Here is a 19542-nt window from a genome sequence, read left to right as displayed (position 1 = left end):
AAAAATTACAGTGGGTTGTCACTTGTTATTTTAGCTTGTTTTAAGAATTTGAGGCTTAAAGTACAAAAGCTAGGCTTTAAACAAAAATAACAATAGTTGGGCAAAATGGGCCATTTTACACTACACCTCTTAGTTAGGGGTAGGCTCTGTCCTAAAGGTTATTTTTGTTGGCATCCTATGATAATAATAGGCCTCTGGGCTAAAAGTCACAGAAAACTAAGGGGTGGTTATTTAGTTATGATTTTCTTAAGTTTAATGTCAAAAAAAGGCACTTTCTACTACATTATTATTTGAAAAATGCCAAACAACAGATTTCACATTTTTCCTAAGTTCTCTCTAATACAACAATAGTTATCCCAAGGGTGGGGGTGTTTTTACCTTGGGGTTATTTTTGTAGAATTTTTCTAAGTTTCACTTGTTTTATTAAAATAAAAGAGATCTTACTTATTTTACACTAAAACAGGGTATGATATATTTTTCCAGTGAACTATATTGAAGAAGTAACCTAACAAAAATAGAGGTACTGGGGTGGTGGCTGACGTTGAGCCAGCTGCCTCGGGATCTCATTCTGCTGAGCCATGATCTCCTGCAGAGTGGGAGGTGGTGGCGACGGTGGAGGAACGCGCTCATTCTGGCCACGACGCTGCCTCCCGGCCATCTGAAAAGCCACATACTGACTTAACACCATAGTTCCATTTTCAAGATTTATTACGGGGGAAAAAATTAAAACAGCATGATAGACTCCGACTCCAACAAAAGGGATTTTTAAGAGGCATAAATTCTTCCTTCCAAATTTAAACTGATAATAGCATCCATCAAACAAGCTCCCAAGAGAGTTTAACATGATTACATCAATTGTCCCAAAAATGACTCAACTCTATCTAGCCTAGTACCCCAAGGGTGCAAAAGCTAAGCTAGCTGCGAGGAGTCCGACTATCCAACTTCTAAGCCTACCATGGACACCTAGTGAGCGAACGAAGCAACACTCGACTCGGGGGAAGGTGGTCTTCCCGAGCCAGCAGTGTCCACACTGGAGGCAGGCTCATCTCCTCCCTCAATGTCGACGTCCTCGTTGGCCTCCTGGTCCTGGATCTCCTGGTGATGCATGTCCAGGTGCTCGTTAGCCTCAGCAAGCTGCTGTTGAGTGTTAATGAGCTGATCCTCTAGGACCTCGATGGTGTTCTCCCTGGTGCCTACCAGCTCCTCCAACTCCTGAATATCAGTGGATAGCTGCTCCACCTGCAAATCCTTCTCCACCATCTCTTGAGATAAATCAACCACGAGTTCCTCTCTGTTATCCAACGTGATCTTTGTTGCCTCCAGCAGTGCCATCAGATGGGACATCGCCTCACCGCGCATCACCTGCAGACGGTACAGCGCATTCATGCACCGTACGGTCAAGTGCGCAGTCTGTCCTGGGTAGATGGCCCAGATATCCTTGGCATGCTCCACCCGATCCTTCCACATTGGGTCGTCCTCCTTCTCAGCGGGGAACAAGCCAATGGGGTGGGTAGCCAGCTCCAAGGGATGGAATCCACAGAAAGTAGTCAATCCATGCAGAGCGATCGCCTCGATCATATCCTCTGCTCGGTATCCGAAAGACTCTGAGTCCAAGGAGCGCCATCCTGGCTGCAGGGGATGAGGCTCCAAGGTCATCCTCACCCGACAGCGAGGCACTCGGTGCTTCTCGAACTGCTGCACCGCGTACTGAGGGGGTGTCGTGTATCCGGCCCCCTGAAGTACCTCCCACAAAATGCGGGGAAAGCCCTCTCGTGCAAGTCCGTCAGTGTGGGTCAGTGCATTTCCATCATCGGAGGATCCGTGGGAAGTCATCTGTGTACGGTTAAGCGTAAGTAAAAGAAAAAGAATTATAAAAAGAACAAGGAAAAGTAAAACTCAGCCTTTCTCTAGTTAAGTGAAAAGGCACTAGGGACCTAGTTGGTTGTTATCTTGTTTTTAAGTCCATTACTCAGTTATCCATTGCTTAGTTATAAATGCATGCATGCTCGTCCTGAACGACCTCACAACAAGATAAAAGGAATAGGGAAGAACTCCCATCCTGTAAAAGTGGCCTGTAGGGCCTAGTTACTTAGCCACCTAGTTACCCTTCTATTACCCTAAGGCTTCACGTCCTAGGTCTATCCTGCTCGTCCTACTATCTATCCAACCTCGTTTCTATCAAGTTTTATTTAGAAAATTTGATGGTATTTACATTTTATTGATTCCTCTGTGGTGGTACAAGCTCCGATACCAGCTGTGGCGGAACTGCCCGAATTATTCCAACTTAAGTGCCTAAGTCCCGCCTTAGAGGCTAGACCACACTTAAATAGGAATAACCCGTCAATCCCTCGGATCTAGTCCGACACGGCCACTGACAGGATCAAGTACCACAATCTCACTCGAAGGTGAGTCACAGAGCAAATACAATAAAGCATAAAACCATACATGTCAGAGTATTAAATTATTACATCACCATCATCATCATCGGAGTTTTGCAAAAGTAACCATCATTGTTCGAAATGCAGCGGAATAAAACTAACGATAATTAAACAGAGGGATGGGGAAGCATGTCCCATCACTCCTCATGCTCCTCCTCAGCCGAGGCAGGGTCCCACTCAACAGTCCAACCCGGTGGCAAGGTGGACGGCCAAGTTATCCCAGCAACCATCTCCTCCAAAGAACCTGTAAAAAATTATGCCACAAGCAAGGCTGAGTATACTAATACTCAGCTAGACTTACCCGGTGTGAGGAGTCTACTCCTCTACCTCTAGACATGCAGCTGTTTGGCTGAGGGGTTTGGTTTGCCAAAAGCACTAGCTGAGTCTAAAAACAAGTTTTAGCTTTTCAAGTTTTAGTATGATCCTTTTAAACTAGATGTGTACCTAGCTAATCATACATGGTATCAAACATTTTTATCAAACAACATCTTTTGTCAGTCACCTCATTTCCACTTATTACTCAATGTAGCAGCATGGATCAAGCAGTCTCATTAGCTGCGAGAAGCAGACGATTCGAATCGAGTTTTTATCCTTGCAAGGTAAACCTAAACACACGACATGTAGGGGCACTCCGTCCCCACACATATCAACCGTCCCCATCGATTCCCCGTCAGCAGATCAGGGCTCACCGCCTTGGCGTACAATGCCTCACTGACCCCGACTGCCGTCGTGCAGTGACCGCACTTGTACCCACCATAACCGGAATGGGAGACCTCGTCTCAGGTCGCGTGAGGGGATATGTCCACTGCCAGGTTCACTCAGGTACTAGGCTTACCGATTTACCATATTTCTCGGCATGTGCTTAGTACGTTCAAACGCTTGACTCACGGTACCACACCTTAATCCTTATTCCAATTTTCATCTCGTAGACAACGCATCCCCATGGACCGTTGTCCACAGACCACCATCATTATGATATCAAAATGGATACAACCAATTCCTGACCTCGCGCGAGTGCTAGAAAAATCACTCGACTTCTACCGAGATCCCTAATTAATAAAGCAGCTACTCAACCTAGCATACTAGTATCCATCTCAAAGGAATCCTGAGTTCATGCAACTAGGGTTTCAGGCAACTCCTACACTTAAGTGCACAGTACAAGCCTACAAACATTAAGTGTAGTAAAATAGCATATATAACGGTTATGCATAAAACCGGGGCTTGCCTTCCAAAGCAGTGGCTGGCAGGTCCTCTGGTGTAGGCTCGGGTGCTGGATCTGGGGCTACCTCCTGAGCAGCTCCTTGCTCCGGCACGAGGATGTACTCTCCGTCAGCAAGATTACAGTCTATCGAAATGCAATGAACATGTATGTCATGATTATGCAAGATTAAGAACATTACTAAAGAAACTAAGTTAAGAATTAACTTAGGGTTTCCTGGTTCTGTGGGGCTTCTAGTGGTATACATAGACATAGACTTATTACCTTTTAAGCTTAGGTTTCCTTTTAGGATAACATGGTGGATTGGTATTGCCTTGATACATTTTTGTGGACAGATTACAAAGGTTTTAGGCTAACATTAATTTACATTATTCATTTTCCTTTCCTTAATTTTCATTTAGGGTTTCTAGGGTAGGTTTGAACTACAACAGGGTTTTAATAATTTCCAAAAATTCTGTAAAAATTACAGTGGGTTGTCACTTGTTATTTTAGCTTGTTTTAAGAATTTGAGGCTTAAAGTACAAAAGCTAGGCTTTAAACAAAAATAACAATAGTTGGGCAAAATGGGCCATTTTACACTACACCTCTTAGTTAGGGGTAGGCTCTGTCCTAAAGGTTATTTTTGTTGGCATCATATGATAATAATAGGCCTCTGGGCTAAAACTCACAGAAAACTAAGGGGTGGTTATTTAGTTATGATTTTCTTAAGTTTAATGTCAAAAAAGGCACTTTCTACTACATTATTATTTGAAAAATGCCAAACAGCAGATTTCACATTTTTCCTAAGTTCTCTCTAATACAACAATAGTTATCCCAAGGGTGGGGGTGTTTTTACCTTGGGGTTATTTTTGTAGAATTTTTCTAAGTTTCACTTGTTTTATTAAAATAAAAGAGATCTTACTTATTTTACACTAAAACAGGGTATGATATATTTTTCCAGTGAACTATATTGAAGAAGTAACCTAACAAAAATAGAGGTACTCTCTGGTTCATTAATTTAATTATATTTTCTATTTTTCTTATCCTTAAGCATATTATAGAACAAGGGGTAAAACTAATTTAAATGGAGTAGACAGAGAGGTTTAACATTTTTACTTGGTCTAGTAGGTAGATATAAGTTTCTCAAAATTTTTCTAACCCTGGTCAAACAATATTCCTATTTTTCCTTCTAATATTGAGTTTTGAGTAGTTTTCTTATTTAATTCAAAACTTCAGAAAGAAATACAGGAGCCATGGGTTCTATTATTTTTATCTGATAGTTCATAAATTCCAGAATCTAGCAAAATTGGTTTGAACATTTTTGGATGATTATTCTTCAAGTTATGCATTTATTTAGCTATCTGTTATAACCAAAAGAAAAGAAATTTGAAAATGGAAAAAGAAAACAGGTTTACGCTGAGGCCCCTGGGGTTTTTTTCCTTTTCTTTTCTCACCGAACAGCCCTTGGTCCACTATTGGCTTGGGTCACTGACATTGCGCAAAGCCCCCTGGACTTAACTAAAATCTAACCCGTGCTCCCTGACCGGCTGAAACAGTACCCGCGGCATAGATTACGGCGGTGGGGCTTACCGGCGGCAGTAGAGCTCCGGCGGGGTGGTCAGTGACGTCCGGGAGGTTGCGACGGTCACGTCGGTGTGCGGGTCGGTGTCGGAGGTGGTCGGAGCTACTCTGGCCACAAGCATAGGCGGCGGGGGTCGTCGGCGGCTCCTGCTCCGGCCAAACCACGGCGGTATAGTTCAATTAGGGTGCACGAGGAGCTTCACGGGGTGACACAGAGGCCATGCGCGCAAAGAATTGGAAAACGGTGCAGCGGCTCACCCGGTCCACGTGCGCCGGCGGGTTCTTGAACTCCGGTGAGCGCGATTGGGCTATTCCGGTGACGAGGGTCCCCGGGTCAAGCTTGAGCAAGTCTCACGGCTTCACCAGGAAGCTAACTGAGGGCCTGGATCGAACGGAGGAGGACGGGAGAGGGGCTGGCCACGGTGGTTGTGACGGAACCTCCCAAGTAATTAGGCCCACCTACAGTTGTCCTTGTCCAACGGACATCAGACAACCCTGTAGGTGCCCCTGAACTACTTGACAAGTTCGGTATCTTTCCTTACCTCACCAGGAACGTCTCACCCGTCTAGCAGACATTACAGAACATCGGAGATAAAGAAATGCGGAAGCGAATTACATAATCTTACATTTATTTCAAAAGCAAGCTTGAGTTATGTTATTACAGACCAGTCTAAAAGTGAGTGCAGAGTAGTAGTATTATACAAACCAGGGAGGCACAAACTCCTCCCGAGAAGCTAAAAGCAAAAGATCTTAAGTGGAGGACCGAGTCCTCCCGCACTTCAGTCTTGATTTTCTTCTTTTGGAACCACCTTGGCACAGAAGCAGCAAAAGTCTGCTACTTCCTCACCTAAAAACAACGAAGGGATGAACCCTGAGTATGGAATACTCAGCAAGTCTTACCCGACTAAAGAAAAGACTCTCAAGGGTATGCTGGTTATATGGGAGTCAAGGTAAGGCTTCTCAATAATCAAGGACTTTGTTTTGCAGAAATGCTTACTAAAAGTGGATCCTTAAAAATCCAGTTTTATTTGTCAAGTTAAGTAAAATTACCTGCACTAGAGTTCTTTCTACCCTAGTTCAATCACTTTACCTATACTAGCCAATTTTCTTAACAAAGACCCATCATCTTTAGTAGAATGCTACGTGTAGGGCAGTGACCAAGTCTTCATAACCGCGAAGGTACGGCGATCCGAATCGATTATACTCAGCTGAGGATCTCCAATCACACGACATATGTAGCACTTAACCCTTGCATATGTCAACCCGCCACCGGGGTTCTTAAGACCGGATCAGGTTCACGCAGACCGAGAGCACAGATACACCACCGTCCAGCCTCTTGCCACGGAGGGTACACGCTACTCTCGCCACCGCTCCACGCCCATCTCGTGTTGTCTTATTCCGGCCTTAGTCTGCCCGAGGCAAGGCTTACCCATGACGAGGCATGTGACCAGTTAAAGGGTCCTCGATCATCAAGCCTACATCGAGACGGTCCTTAATCGACTCAGACGGAGACACTACACCGAGACTCTCTTCTCGTGCAAGTCACCCGCCCGGTCTTAGCTTAATCATTTCAAACCCAAAGTTGGTACCTGGCAGAGGTACATCTTTTCCGATGTTGAACCTATCAAGGCCTTTGATAGATCCATCATCAAGTTTTATTTTCGAAAAACTTCCCACCCACTTTTGCCACATCATATTTTGTAAAAACAAAACCTTTTGTTTTTCTAAAGCAAGGCTAAGCATTAAAAAGCTTTTGTAAAACAGGTGATCAAGGAAGGTAATCAAATTCAAGGAAGGTAATGCAGGAATGGTTTTATCAAGCAACTCCTAGCACCTAATGCAGCAATCAAGTGAGAAAGATTTTGAAATAGCAAGGGAGGTGGCAAATGCACCGGGGCTTGCCTTCGTTCACAGGTGATTCAGGCTCGGATCCACAAATGTCGAAGTAGAAACTATTTCCGGCCTGATTGTCCAAAGGTGGTTGTACTTGCTCTTCAGTTACTTCTACGTCTTCTTCTCGTTCTAATCATAACCATTCACAAGTATAAGAATGGATGCCATGGGATGCTCATGAGGATGCAAAGATAACATAAACTTATTAGTTAAGTCTTGAATACAACTTGCCTTCACGGAGTCCCGGGAACTTAGGGTTTCCGGAGTCGGTAAAGGAGTTCATAGGGCAGGGGGGGTGTTTTGGGGTTTGGTGATCAAACAAGGTCCAAATCAATTCAAACTCTACCCAAGGTCTCTAAATAGTATATAACACTCATATAAAAATTTTGAGCATTTTAGGACTTATCAATTATTTTCTAAAAATCTATAACCAAGACTTTTAGCTACTTTAAATACCCTAAAATTTCTTACTTTCACTAAAAATCACAAACTTATTTTTATTAAATTCTAGAGAAAATAACAAACCTAGGAAAATTGGTTTCACAATTTTATCATTTTTTTATAATTTTCTACAGATTTTTAAAGTTCCACTGAAAAAGAAAAGGAAAAACTCTAAACAGTACTGGGCCAAATTCAAACTAGGAGGCCCAACAGCACGTGAAACCGGGGCGCGCCCACGCCCGCGTTGGCAACTTTGCAGCAAGGTCCTCAACTTAACGGCTAAACAGAAATAGGTCTATTCACTATTGTATTAAGTCACTAACAGATTGCAGAAATGCCCTCGGGTTTCTAATTCTTCTCCACGAGTACCCCTGGTCACGGCGCGCTCCCCGTTCATCACCGACGAGGTCTGTACCGGCCATGGCCGGCGACGACTGCCCGGACTAACCATCGGGGAGGCTTTAGCGACTACCAGGGACCACGGGACACCTAACAATTTGGCACGAACACCCTGAGAACGGCTTGTCCATGTGCACGGCGGAAACCGAGCACGGGAGTATACGTTCCCGCGGATTGGGAGTGGTCTAGTTCGATTTAACGGGTCGGTGAGCATCACAAGCTTATGGAGTTGCAGAAACAACACTCAATTTAGGCAGAACCTTACCAGAGTGGTTTGGCCACGAACGGGCTGTTCTTCATGGGGCGGCGAACCGATTTAGGGGAAAATGGCGCTGCGGTGTTCACGAGTGAAATTGAGGGCTGGGCTTGGGGCTATACGGGCCTAAGGGGTTCTAGTTTTGCTGCGCACAATCAATTTGGGTCGAGGGGGAAGAGAACAGCACGAATTTCTGCTTCGATTCAACCTATGGTGTGCGCGATGCTCATACCTCGCCGCGAAGCATGGCTATTTATAGCTGTGCCGGCCCAGTGGTCACCTCACGGCCGAGAAGAGCATCACTAAGGCATGTCGACCACGTCGGTAAAAGGAACAGGGAGAGAGAACTACGGCATGCGCGCCACCGCGGCGGAATTCCACTGAGTCACGGCGGCCGACGGTGAGTAACTCCGGCCGAGTTCAAGGGATGGTGCCACGTACGAGCGACCCCTCCCCGACGCTATCCACTCCCTACTGCCCTCGAATCAGAACGGCGGCGGCACTAATTTTGGCGCAAAAAGGGTCGCCGACGGTGAGATTCTCTGCCGCGGCCGAGCTGATCCATTTGGTCACTGTACCATGGGGGCCATCAATTAGAGCACCTGACAGACGATGTTCAACTTGAATTTTCTCCAAATTTGCTGTGGTAACCGATTCAATTCTCTGCATCAAGTTTATAGACCTATAGTCCATCTTCAACTTTGCCATGGAGCTTACCATAAAATAGTTACCAAATTCTATTCAAAATCGGGCTCAAAGTTTACCCCATCACACTGTTACTGAAGATTCAGTCCAGTGATTACCTGACAGCCTGACTTTGAGCTTAATTATCTCCAATTTACTATTAACAACTATGCTTACACTCTTAAGCAAAGTTGTTCTCCTATGATTGAGCTACAAACTTGATGTGGTGACCTAGGGCAAAAACCCTATATTCTGAAAGATACAAGGCTCCAAAGTTGAGCCAATATCACTGAAATCCAGACTTAGACTATATAGAGGTCAAGTGGTACTTTTTGCAAATAAACCCAAAACTTAGGGTTTTGCTTTCAAGTCCACATATTTGTGAACCAAAGGACTTAAGATACTTATTTGGCTTGGTTTTTGAACTTTAGTCCAAAAGTGGACTAATTTTGCATATAAGCCCTTGGGGTTTGGTTTTAGGGTTTTCCTGGGTTCCAATTAGGGTTTCTGGTATCTCAGGGGTACAAAAGTGATTCAAGTTTATTTTTAGGGTCATTTTATGACTTTTACCCTAAAGCTTTAGGTTTTCTTAACTTGGGTTAAGTTGTACCCCTTTAACTACTATTTAGGGTTAAGTCCATTAACCAGGGTTCCATTTGCAAAAACATTAAAACAATACAACTTGTTTGAAATTTTTGCCTAGTGAATGCACTCTAGGTGTGTCACACATATGCAATGCCAATGCTTATGATGTCATGCTCAAGTTTTAGTTATAGTAACACCAGGGGTGTTACATCCTTCCCCCCATAAAAGAATCTCGTCCCGAGATTAAAATCCTAGGGTAAGTAATGGTAAAGGAAACGCATCACATTTTTATTTCCTTATTTTTGGTACAAGACAGGGGTGATGTGGGGGTTACTTCTTTATTACAACAGCTATACAGGCTTTACAATTTACATGAGGCTAGGAAGCCTGGGAAATTCTTATTCAAGAAGTCTTGGGTTTCCCATGTAGCCTCATCTTCCGAATGCTGGTTCCACTGTATCTTGTAGAATTTGAGAGTCTTTCTTCGGGTGACCCTGTCCTTTTGATCCAGAACTCGAATAGGATGCTCCGAGTATGTTAAATCTGGTTCCAGGACAACATCAGTCACTTCAACGGTTCGATCAGGAACCCGAAGACACTTCTTCAATTGTGACACGTGGAACACATTGTGCACAGCAGACAATGTTTCGGGGAGCTGAAGTCGATACGCCACTGGCCCATATCTTTCCAGAATAAGAAAAGGACCAATATATCGTGGTGCAAGTTTTCCTTTAACTCCGAAACGCGATACGCCCTTCATTGGTGAGACCTTCAAGTAGACATAGTCCCCTTCAAGAAAATATAAGGGCATTCGCCGTTTGTCTGCATAACTCTTTTGTCGTGCTTGAGCTTTCTTCATATTATGGATAATTCTCTGAACCTTTTCCTCAACCTCTTTCACCATATCAGGTCTAAAGAAGTATCTTTCTCCAGGTTCAGACCAATTTAGCGGAGTCCGACACCGTCGTCCATATAAAGCTTCAAAGGGTGCCATCTTGATACTTTCTTGGTAGCTATTATTATATGAAAACTCCGCCAAAGGTAAACATTCATCCCATTTTAGTGAGAAATCCAGGACACATGCCCGCAGCATATCTTCCAGTATTTGGTTCACTCTCTCAGTTTGTCCACTGGTTTGAGGATGATAGGCCGAACTGTGGAGCAGTTTAGTACCCAGGAATTTATGAAGTTCTTCCCAGAATTTAGATACAAATTGTGGTCCACGATCCGACACTATGGTCTTTGGAACACCATGCAAACTGAGAATACGGGCAATGTATAACTCCGCATAGGTAATGACGGGATATTTAACTTTGACAGGGAGGAAATGGGCGATCTTTGTGAGTCGATCAATAATAACCCAGATAGAATCATACCCTTTTGCGGTTCTGGGCAATCCCACAATAAAGTCCATACTAATGTCTTCCCATTTCCATGTTGGGATTGGCAAAGATTGTAATGGACCAGCAGTTTTCATGTGTATGGCCTTGACACGTCTGCAGGTGTCACACTTAGCCACATAGCGTGCAATTTCAATCTTCATTTTTGTCCACCAGTAATGTTGCTTTAAATCTTGGTACATCTTAGTGCTTCCGGGATGAATAGAATAGCGACTAAGATGTGCTTCATCAAGAATTTGCTGGCGGAGCTCTTCGTTCTTTGGCACAACTATGCGGTTTTTAAACCATATCACACCTTGATCGTCTTCCTTGAAACACTTGGCTGTTCCAGCCCTTATCTTTTCTCGTATGTGCTTCATACCCAGATTATCCTTTTGAGCATCAATTATTCTTTGCAAAATGATTGACTTAAGCCTTAACTGATTTAGAGTCCCTTGTTGAATGATCCCCAGGTTTAGCTTTTCCATTTCTTGACACAAAGTGTTCTCGAAGATCTTCGCCATAAGACAGTGGCAGGAAGTCTTACGACTCAACGCATCTGCCACCACATTGGCCTTGCCTGGGTGATAATGGATCTCCAATTCATAGTCTTTAATGAGCTCAAGCCATCGTCTTTGCCTCATATTTAACTCTGACTGGGTGAAGATGTACTTCAAACTTTTATGATCTGTATATATGTGACAGATATTTCCCAGCAGATAGTGACGCCAAATCTTTAGGGCATGAACCACAGCAGCTAGCTCCAGATCATGAGTTGGATAGTGCTCCTCATGTCGGCGTAACTGCCTTGAAGCATACGCAATCACTCGGCCCTCTTGCATCAGTACACAGCCGAGCCCATTGCCAGATGCATCACAATATACGTCAAAAGGTTTAGTGATGTCCGGTTGAGCTAATACCGGAGCAGTGGTCAATAGTGTCTTTAGTTGCTCAAAGGCTTCATTGCACTCAGAGGACCAATTGAACTTAATGTCATTCTTCAACAAACTTGTGATTGGCTTCACAAGCTTAGAAAAATCTGGTATGAATCTGCGATAATACCCAGCTAGTCCAAGAAAACTCCGGACCTGGTGAACAGTTGTTGGGGGTTTCCACTCCAGAATATCTTTGACCTTGCTAGGATCTACCGCAATTCCCTTAGCTGATAACACGTGCCCCAAAAATTGAATTTCTTCCAGCCAGAACGCGCACTTGCTGAACTTGGCATATAGCTGGTGTTCCCTGAGGCGCGTCAATACAATCCGTAAATGCTGAGCATGGTCTTCTTCATTCTTGGAATATATCAAGATATCGTCGATGAAGACTACCACGAATTTGTCCAACTCGGGCATGAACACCGAGTTCATTAAATAAGTGAAATGGGCAGGAGCATTTGTGAGCCCGAAAGACATTACCAAGTATTCAAACAATCCATATCGCGTAGTAAACGCGGTCTTCGGTATATCCTCGGGCCGAATACGGATTTGATGATAGCCCGACCTGAGATTAATTTTGGAAAATACCCTCGCCCCAGTTAGCTGATCAAATAAGATGTCGATCCTTGGAAGAGGGTACTTATTCTTGATAGTGACCTCATTTAGGGGTCGATAATCCATGCACATTCTCAAGGTTTGATCCTTCTTCTTAACAAAAATGGCGGGACAACCCCAAGGGGACGAGCTTGGCCGGATGAATCCTTTATTCAGTAGATCTTGCAATTGAATCTTCAGTTCTGCCAATTCATTAGGGGGCATACGGTACGATCTTCGGGAGATGGGAGCCGTACCGGGCTTTAGCTCAATTACAAATTCTACATCTCTTTCAGGGGGCAGTCCAGGCAAATCTTCCGGAAATACATCTGGAAACTCACATACTACCGGAATGTTCTTGATCTCCGGTACAATGGCTTCATAGACTCTACCAGAAGCTTTGGCTGGATTGGTTGCGGGGAGAGTCAAAAGAATCTCTTCTTGGTTATAGCTCAACCTGACGGTTCTGAGTTCAGTGTTGAGGATTGCCTTATGTTGGGTTAACCAATTCATACCCAGAATTACATCTATATCCTGGCCCTTCAGAACAATCATGTTAGCAGGAAAGTTCCGTCCGGCCATTGTTACTGGCACTCCATAGGCCACTTCTTTAGTATAAATGTGTCCCCCAGGTGAATGAATTTTAAATCCCTCCTTTGATTCATGGTATGCAATATGATGTTGTTCCACAAACTTCTTGCTAATAAATGTATGTGAAGCACCAGAATCAAAAAGAATAATTGCTGGGTGACTGGCCACGGGAAACGTACCCATCATCACCGGCTCTCCTTCCGGTGTAGTAGCCACTTGAGTATAATACACACGCCCCGTTTTCTTCATATTCTTCCCCGTAGCATTTCCTTTAGGCTGAACTGATTTCCCAGATCCTTGCGAAGCATTAGATTGATTTTGCCTAGGATATGGGCAGTCTTTGATGAAGTGTCCCGACTTGCCGCAATTAAAGCACCCAGTTGAAGAACTAGGCAAGGCAGGGAATCGAGTGCCTGGGGCACCCGGCTGTTTTGGGGTAGTGGGGGCATTGTTGGGGCGGATAATGATAGGCTGTTTGAAGGGAAATGAGGGTGGACGAGAAAAAGTGCGATTTTGGTTTGAGGGTCGAATCACAAACCGTGGTTTCTTCGCCTGGCCCTGATTAGGCCGCTCACCACCAAATCCCTTATTCTTTCCAGAATTTGTGTATTTGGCTTCAACAGATAAGGCTGTGCTGACAGCCTTTCCATACGTGAGGTCTATGCATGTGGCCATTTTCCTTTGTAGTCGATCATTCAGTCCCCGCATAAAACAGTTCTTCTTCTTCAAATCCGTATTCACCTGGTCAATAGCATATTGCGACAGGTGATTGAATTTGTTGAGATATTGAGTAATGGTATCTCCACCTTGTTGTAACTTCATAAACTCCTCTTGTTTCATATGCAGCACTCCTTCGGGGATGTAGTGTTCACGGAAAGCTGCTTTAAACTCATTCCAGGTGACTTGATGGTTGTCAGGTTGAATAGCCATAAAATTTCCCCACCAGGTACTGGCAGGACCACGGAGTTGTTGTGCGGCGAACAACGGCTTCTGCGTCTCTGAGCATCGGAGAAGACCAAACTTTTGCTCGATAACCCGAATCCACTTGTTGGGTCCATGCCTCGTCGCCGAAGGTCTTATAGAGAGAAGCGATCCTCGGATGAAGCCGTTTGTATAAGATAGCCGAAGGTTCCTCTTCGTAAAGCTTCGGCATTGCAAACCGACTTAAAGATAGAATGACCTTTTAGTCCATAAATGTCTGAGTCAATGTTGTAAGTTTTTATAAGGGGCATACTTGTAATTCCTCACAGGCTGCGTCCTGTGCCTATAAATAGGTGAACAGTACCCCCGTACTGTTCACGCTGACTCGGCATTTGCTTTTGAGCCACACTTGTATTTTCATCCCCTTCCGAGCCGAAGGTACATTTATAATTCAATATTGTTTCTATTACTCTAGGATAAGATAATAAAGTTAAATGAATAATGTTATATGATTATTCATGTTATCTTTTATGTTTCATATGCTTCGTCTTTTGTATACTGTGATGATGAAGGTTCGTCCTTCATGACCTTCGTCCGGAGATCGTTATATCCTAAGGGAAATAATGCTTCGAAGGACGAAGGACCTTATCGTTTAACATTTTCTGTGTTGCCTTGTTCTTAGCTCATAGCATTTGAGAACAAGTCCCCAACATTGGCGCCCACCTCCGGTGAACTCACTTCCACTTTTTGAGCTGATGGCTTCGTTCAACGACCAAGCTGGAGCTGCTTCGGACCCGAAGCTGGTGCTACCGATCACAGGTGGCTCGTCCTCAGAGCCAGCTAACAAGAAACAGAAGAAGGAAGCACAGAGAAGGGTACAGCATGTTGGGGTGCAAGGACCCTTCATCAAGACAAGATGGTCTCACATTCCTATTACCTTCTCCCAAGAGGACCTTCAGCTCAAAGATTACCCACACAACGATGCCATGGTTATCTCTTGTGTTATCAAAGGATTTCTGGTCCACAATGTCTTGGTTGACACAGGCAGTGCAGCTGACATCATATTTGCTAAAGCCTTCAGACAAATGCAAGAGCCAGAAGATAAGATTCATGATGCTACACATCCTCTCTGTGGCTTCGGAGGAAGACAGATTGTAGCACTGGGCAAGATCACCATGTCAGTGACCTTCGGATTCATCAACAACACTAGAACTGAGCAAGTTGTGTTTGACATTGTTGACATGGAATATCCTTACAATGCAATTGTTGGTCGTGGTACTCTTAATGCCTTCGAAGCAATCCTTCATCCTGCTTATCTTTGCATGAAGATACCTTCGGAACAGGGACCCATTGCTATCCATGGAAGTCAGGAAGCCGCAAGAAGGGCCGAAGGTAACTGGACTGACTCCAAAGCAATCCATAATATAGATGGAGCCGAAGCTTGTGAACAGTACAAATTCAGAAGGGAGAAAGCAGCTTCAGCAGATCAGCCGAAGCCTATGCTATTATGTGAGGACATAGCAGAGCAGAAGGTGCTGTTAGGCTCTCAACTATCTGAAGAGCAGGAAAAAACCTTGATAAGGTTTTTGTTCAATAACAAAGATGTTTTTGCATGGTCAGCCAATGATCTATGCGGAGTTAATAGGGATGTTATTGAGCACTCGCTCAATGTTGATCCATCCTTCAGACCCAGAAAGCAAAGGCTTCGGAAAATGTCAGATGATAAGGCCGAAGGTGCTCGCAACGAAGTCAAAAGACTCCTCAGTGCAGGAGTTATTAGAGAAGTGAAGTACCCAGAATGGCTGGCTAACACTGTTATGGTAAAAAAGGCCAATGGCAAGTGGCGAATGTGCATCGATTTTACAGATCTTAACAAGGCTTGTCCGAAGGATGAATTCCCACTACCAAGGATAGACTCTTTAGTTGATGCAGCAGCTTCGTCAGAGCTCATGAGTCTGTTAGACTGCTATTCAGGCTATCACCAAATTTGGATGAAGAAGGAAGATGAGCCGAAGACTAGCTTCATCACTCCAAGTGGCACATATTGCTATCTTCGGATGCCTGAGGGGCTCAAAAACGCTGGAGGAAGTTTCAGCCGAATGACTGCGAAGGTTCTTCAATCTCAAATAGGCAGAAATGTGTTAACTTATGTTGATGACATCATTGTCAAAAGCACGAAGCAGGAGAATCATATTGCTGATCTGCAGGAGACCTTCGCCAGTTTCAGGCAAGCTGGCTTAAAGTTAAATCCAGAAAAATGTGTCTTCGGAGTGAAGAAGGGGAAATTTCTTGGATGCTTGGTTTCAACAAAGGGAATTGAAGCCAATCCAAGTAAAATTGAAGCTATACTTCGGATGGAGCCACCAACTACAAAGAAGGGGGCTCAAAGATTGACAGGAAGGTTGGCATCTCTCAATAGATTCATATCTAGATCGGCAGAGAGAAATTTACCATTCTTCGAAGTGCTGAAATCGGTCGAAGTCTTTCAATGGGGACCAATCCAGCAGAAGGCTTTCGAAGAACTGAAACAGTATTTGATAGATCTAACAACATTGACTCCACCAATGCCAGGGGCTCCTTTATTGTTATATGTGGCAGCTTCGCACTCGGCGGTAAGTGCAGCACTTGTTCAGGAGAAGCTTGATGGTCAAGTCAAAAGGCAGGCCCCAATATATTTTGTTTCCGAGGTCCTTAGTTTATCAAAGAAAAATTATACAGAGTTGGAGAAGATACTGTATGCTGTCTTGATGGCCTCCAGGAAGCTTCGGCACTATTTCCAAGCTTACAACATAATTGTTCCTTCATCACAACCTCTGAAGGATATTATGAGGAACAGAGAAGCTACTGGAAGGATTGGAAAATGGGCTGCAGAGCTCAATGAATTTTGTATTGAATATGTTCATAGATCTTCGATTCAGTCGCAGGCACTGGCAGACTTTATTGCTGATTGGACACCAGGGGCTCAGGAGGAGGAAACAAATAAAGACAACGAAGCCTGGATAGTGTTTTGTGATGGATCTTGGGGAACCTTCGGAGCAGGAGCGGCTCCTGTGTTGGTTTCACCTTCCAAAGTCAAAACCTGTTATGCGGCAAAACTTGATTTTAATTGCACAAATAACATTGCTGAGTACGAAGCATTGATTTTAGGTCTTCGGAAGTTAAAAGCAATGGGAATCAGAAGGGCCATACTTAAAACTGATTCCCAGGTTGTTTCGGGTCATATTGACAAAAGTTGTAAGGCTAAGGATCCGAAGCTTGAGAAATATCTGGATATGGTTCGAAGAATCGAAGCTTCCTTCGAAGGGTTTTCTGTCAAGAATATCCCTCGAGGACAAAATGAGCATGCTGATCTGCTAGCTAAGTCAGCAGCACAGGGGCTGCCTTTACCTTCGGATGTGTTCTTTGAAACAATAAAAGCACCTTCGGTGGAACTCCTTGAAAGAGCAGTTCTTAATATATCTCCTGTTTTTAGTGAAGATTGGAGAACTGAGATCATCTCTTACCTGCAGGGTAAATTTCTTTCAGATGACGAAGCTTATAACAAGAGAATAGAGGCAAGAGCTCGTCCATATGTCATGATAGAAGGGGAGTTGTACAAACATGGAGTTTGTGCTCCGTTGCTCAAATGCTTATCCAGAACCGAAGGTATAGAGTTAATGAAAGAAATACATGCAGGCCTGTGTGGATCTCACATCGGATCTAGGCCGTTACTTGGAAAAATTTTCCGTCAAGGATTTTATTGGCCGAAGGCAGCTTCGGATGCAGCAGAATTGGTTCAAAAGTGCGAAGGTTGTCAGAAATGTGCAAGAGATAAAAAACAACCTTCGTCCTTGACACAGCTCATACAACCCACTTGGCCATTACAAAGGTGGGGCCTTGACTTGTTAGGTCCGTTGCCACCGGCCCAAGGGAACTTGAGATATGTTGTGGTAGCTGTGGAATATTTTTCTAAATGGATTGAGGCGAAGCCTTTAGCCACAATAACTTCGGCTACCGTCCAAAAGTTTTTCTGGCAGAATATTGTTTGTCGTTTCGGGGTGCCAAAGGCTATCACTGTGGACAATGGAACACAGTTTGACTCCGAAGCTTTCAAGGATTTCTGTGACCAAATTGGTACGAAGATCCATTTTGCATCAGTCAGGCACCCGGAGTCAAATGGACTCGTTGAAAGAGCCAACGGCATTATAATGACAGGAATAATGAAGCTAATCTTCAATCAACCTAGAGGAAAATGGCCAGATCAGCTAATCAAAGTGGTGTGGAGCCACAACACGACAACATCAAGGTCTACAGGCTTCACTCCATTTAAGTTATTATTCGGTGACGAAGCAATAACTCCAGAGGAGGCTAAAGCCGGATCAATAAGGATAGTAGCTTCGGCAGAATCAGATTCCGAAGCTGCTTATTCTATAGAAAAAGATGCTTTAGAAGGGATCAGACTGCAAGCCGTGGAGAATATTAATAAATATCAAGCTGAAACAGTCAAATGGCGGGATAGAAAGGTTCGGCTAAAAAATATTGAGCCAGGGCACTTGGTACTTCGGAGGGTGGCCAACCCGGAAACAGTGGGCAAATTGCAGTTGAAATGGGACGGGCCTTTCTTAGTAGCATCTTCGTCAAGGCCCGGTTCATACAGATTGAAAGATATGGACGGCAATGACATTCCTAGGTCTTGGAATGCGGATGAGCTTCGGCGATATTATGTATAATTCGATGTAATTTTTCACATTTTTATTTTTTCTTTCATGGCACCCTTTTCCTTTCCAAAGGGGGAGAAAGGTTTTTAATGGGGCCAGCATATGTAATTTCCTTTTTTAGTCTTATAAGAGCAAAATCCCCCAAAGAATGTAAATGTAAAAGCTGAGAGCGCACCATCGAGTGCCGAAAAGTAAAAACGAAGAAGCTCCAAAGACGTTCCTAAGGGAATGCAGAGCTTATACCGCCTAGGTAAAAGGCGAAGAAGCTCCAAAGACGTTCCTAAGGGAATGCAGAGCTTATACCGCCTAAGTAAAAGGCGAAGAAGCTCCAAAGACGTTCCTAAGGGAATGCAGAGCTTACAGCGAAAAGTCAACGCTGATTCCGCCAAAAGTAAAGGCGAAGAAGCTCCAAAGTCGTTCCTAAGGGAATGCAGAGCTGAGGTGTGATTGTTTTTTAAGAAAATAACGGCTATGAATTTAGCTTCGGATACGTGTTTGGCCATTCATTTGCACAACACATTACATCATAGCATTTGCATTCATAAACATTCATCTAGGCATATGTAGGATAATCATCTTCATCACATAAAATGGTTGCTTCGGCAAGAAAAGGAAAAAAGGGAAAAAAGAGCTTCGTACACAAAAAAGAAGGGAAACTGTTGTTTTTATGAAGGAGAGCTTCGGCAAAAAGGAAAATGTTGTTTTCTATGCTTCGTTGCGTACGAAAAGAAGGGAAGGTGTTTTTTCGCCTTCGGCTCAAAAAAGGAGATTTCGTCCACATCAAAGCATTTCTCATACATCAGTCAAAAGGTTAAGGATATATTACAAGGTATGGATAGTATACATGGAAGTTTTGTTTACATTTACAAAAGTTATCTCAAAAGTTTTTCAAGTACTGTCTGCAGTCTACTATCTAAGCCACCAAGGAGCTTCGGCTTCGGCGTTATTTT

Source organism: Zea mays, chromosome 3 (assembly GCF_902167145.1).
Source record: "Zea mays cultivar B73 chromosome 3, Zm-B73-REFERENCE-NAM-5.0, whole genome shotgun sequence".
Taxonomy (NCBI): Eukaryota; Viridiplantae; Streptophyta; class Magnoliopsida; order Poales; family Poaceae; genus Zea; species Zea mays.
The sequence above is the reverse complement of the archived record's forward strand: the minus strand, read 5'-3'. Positions refer to the sequence as shown.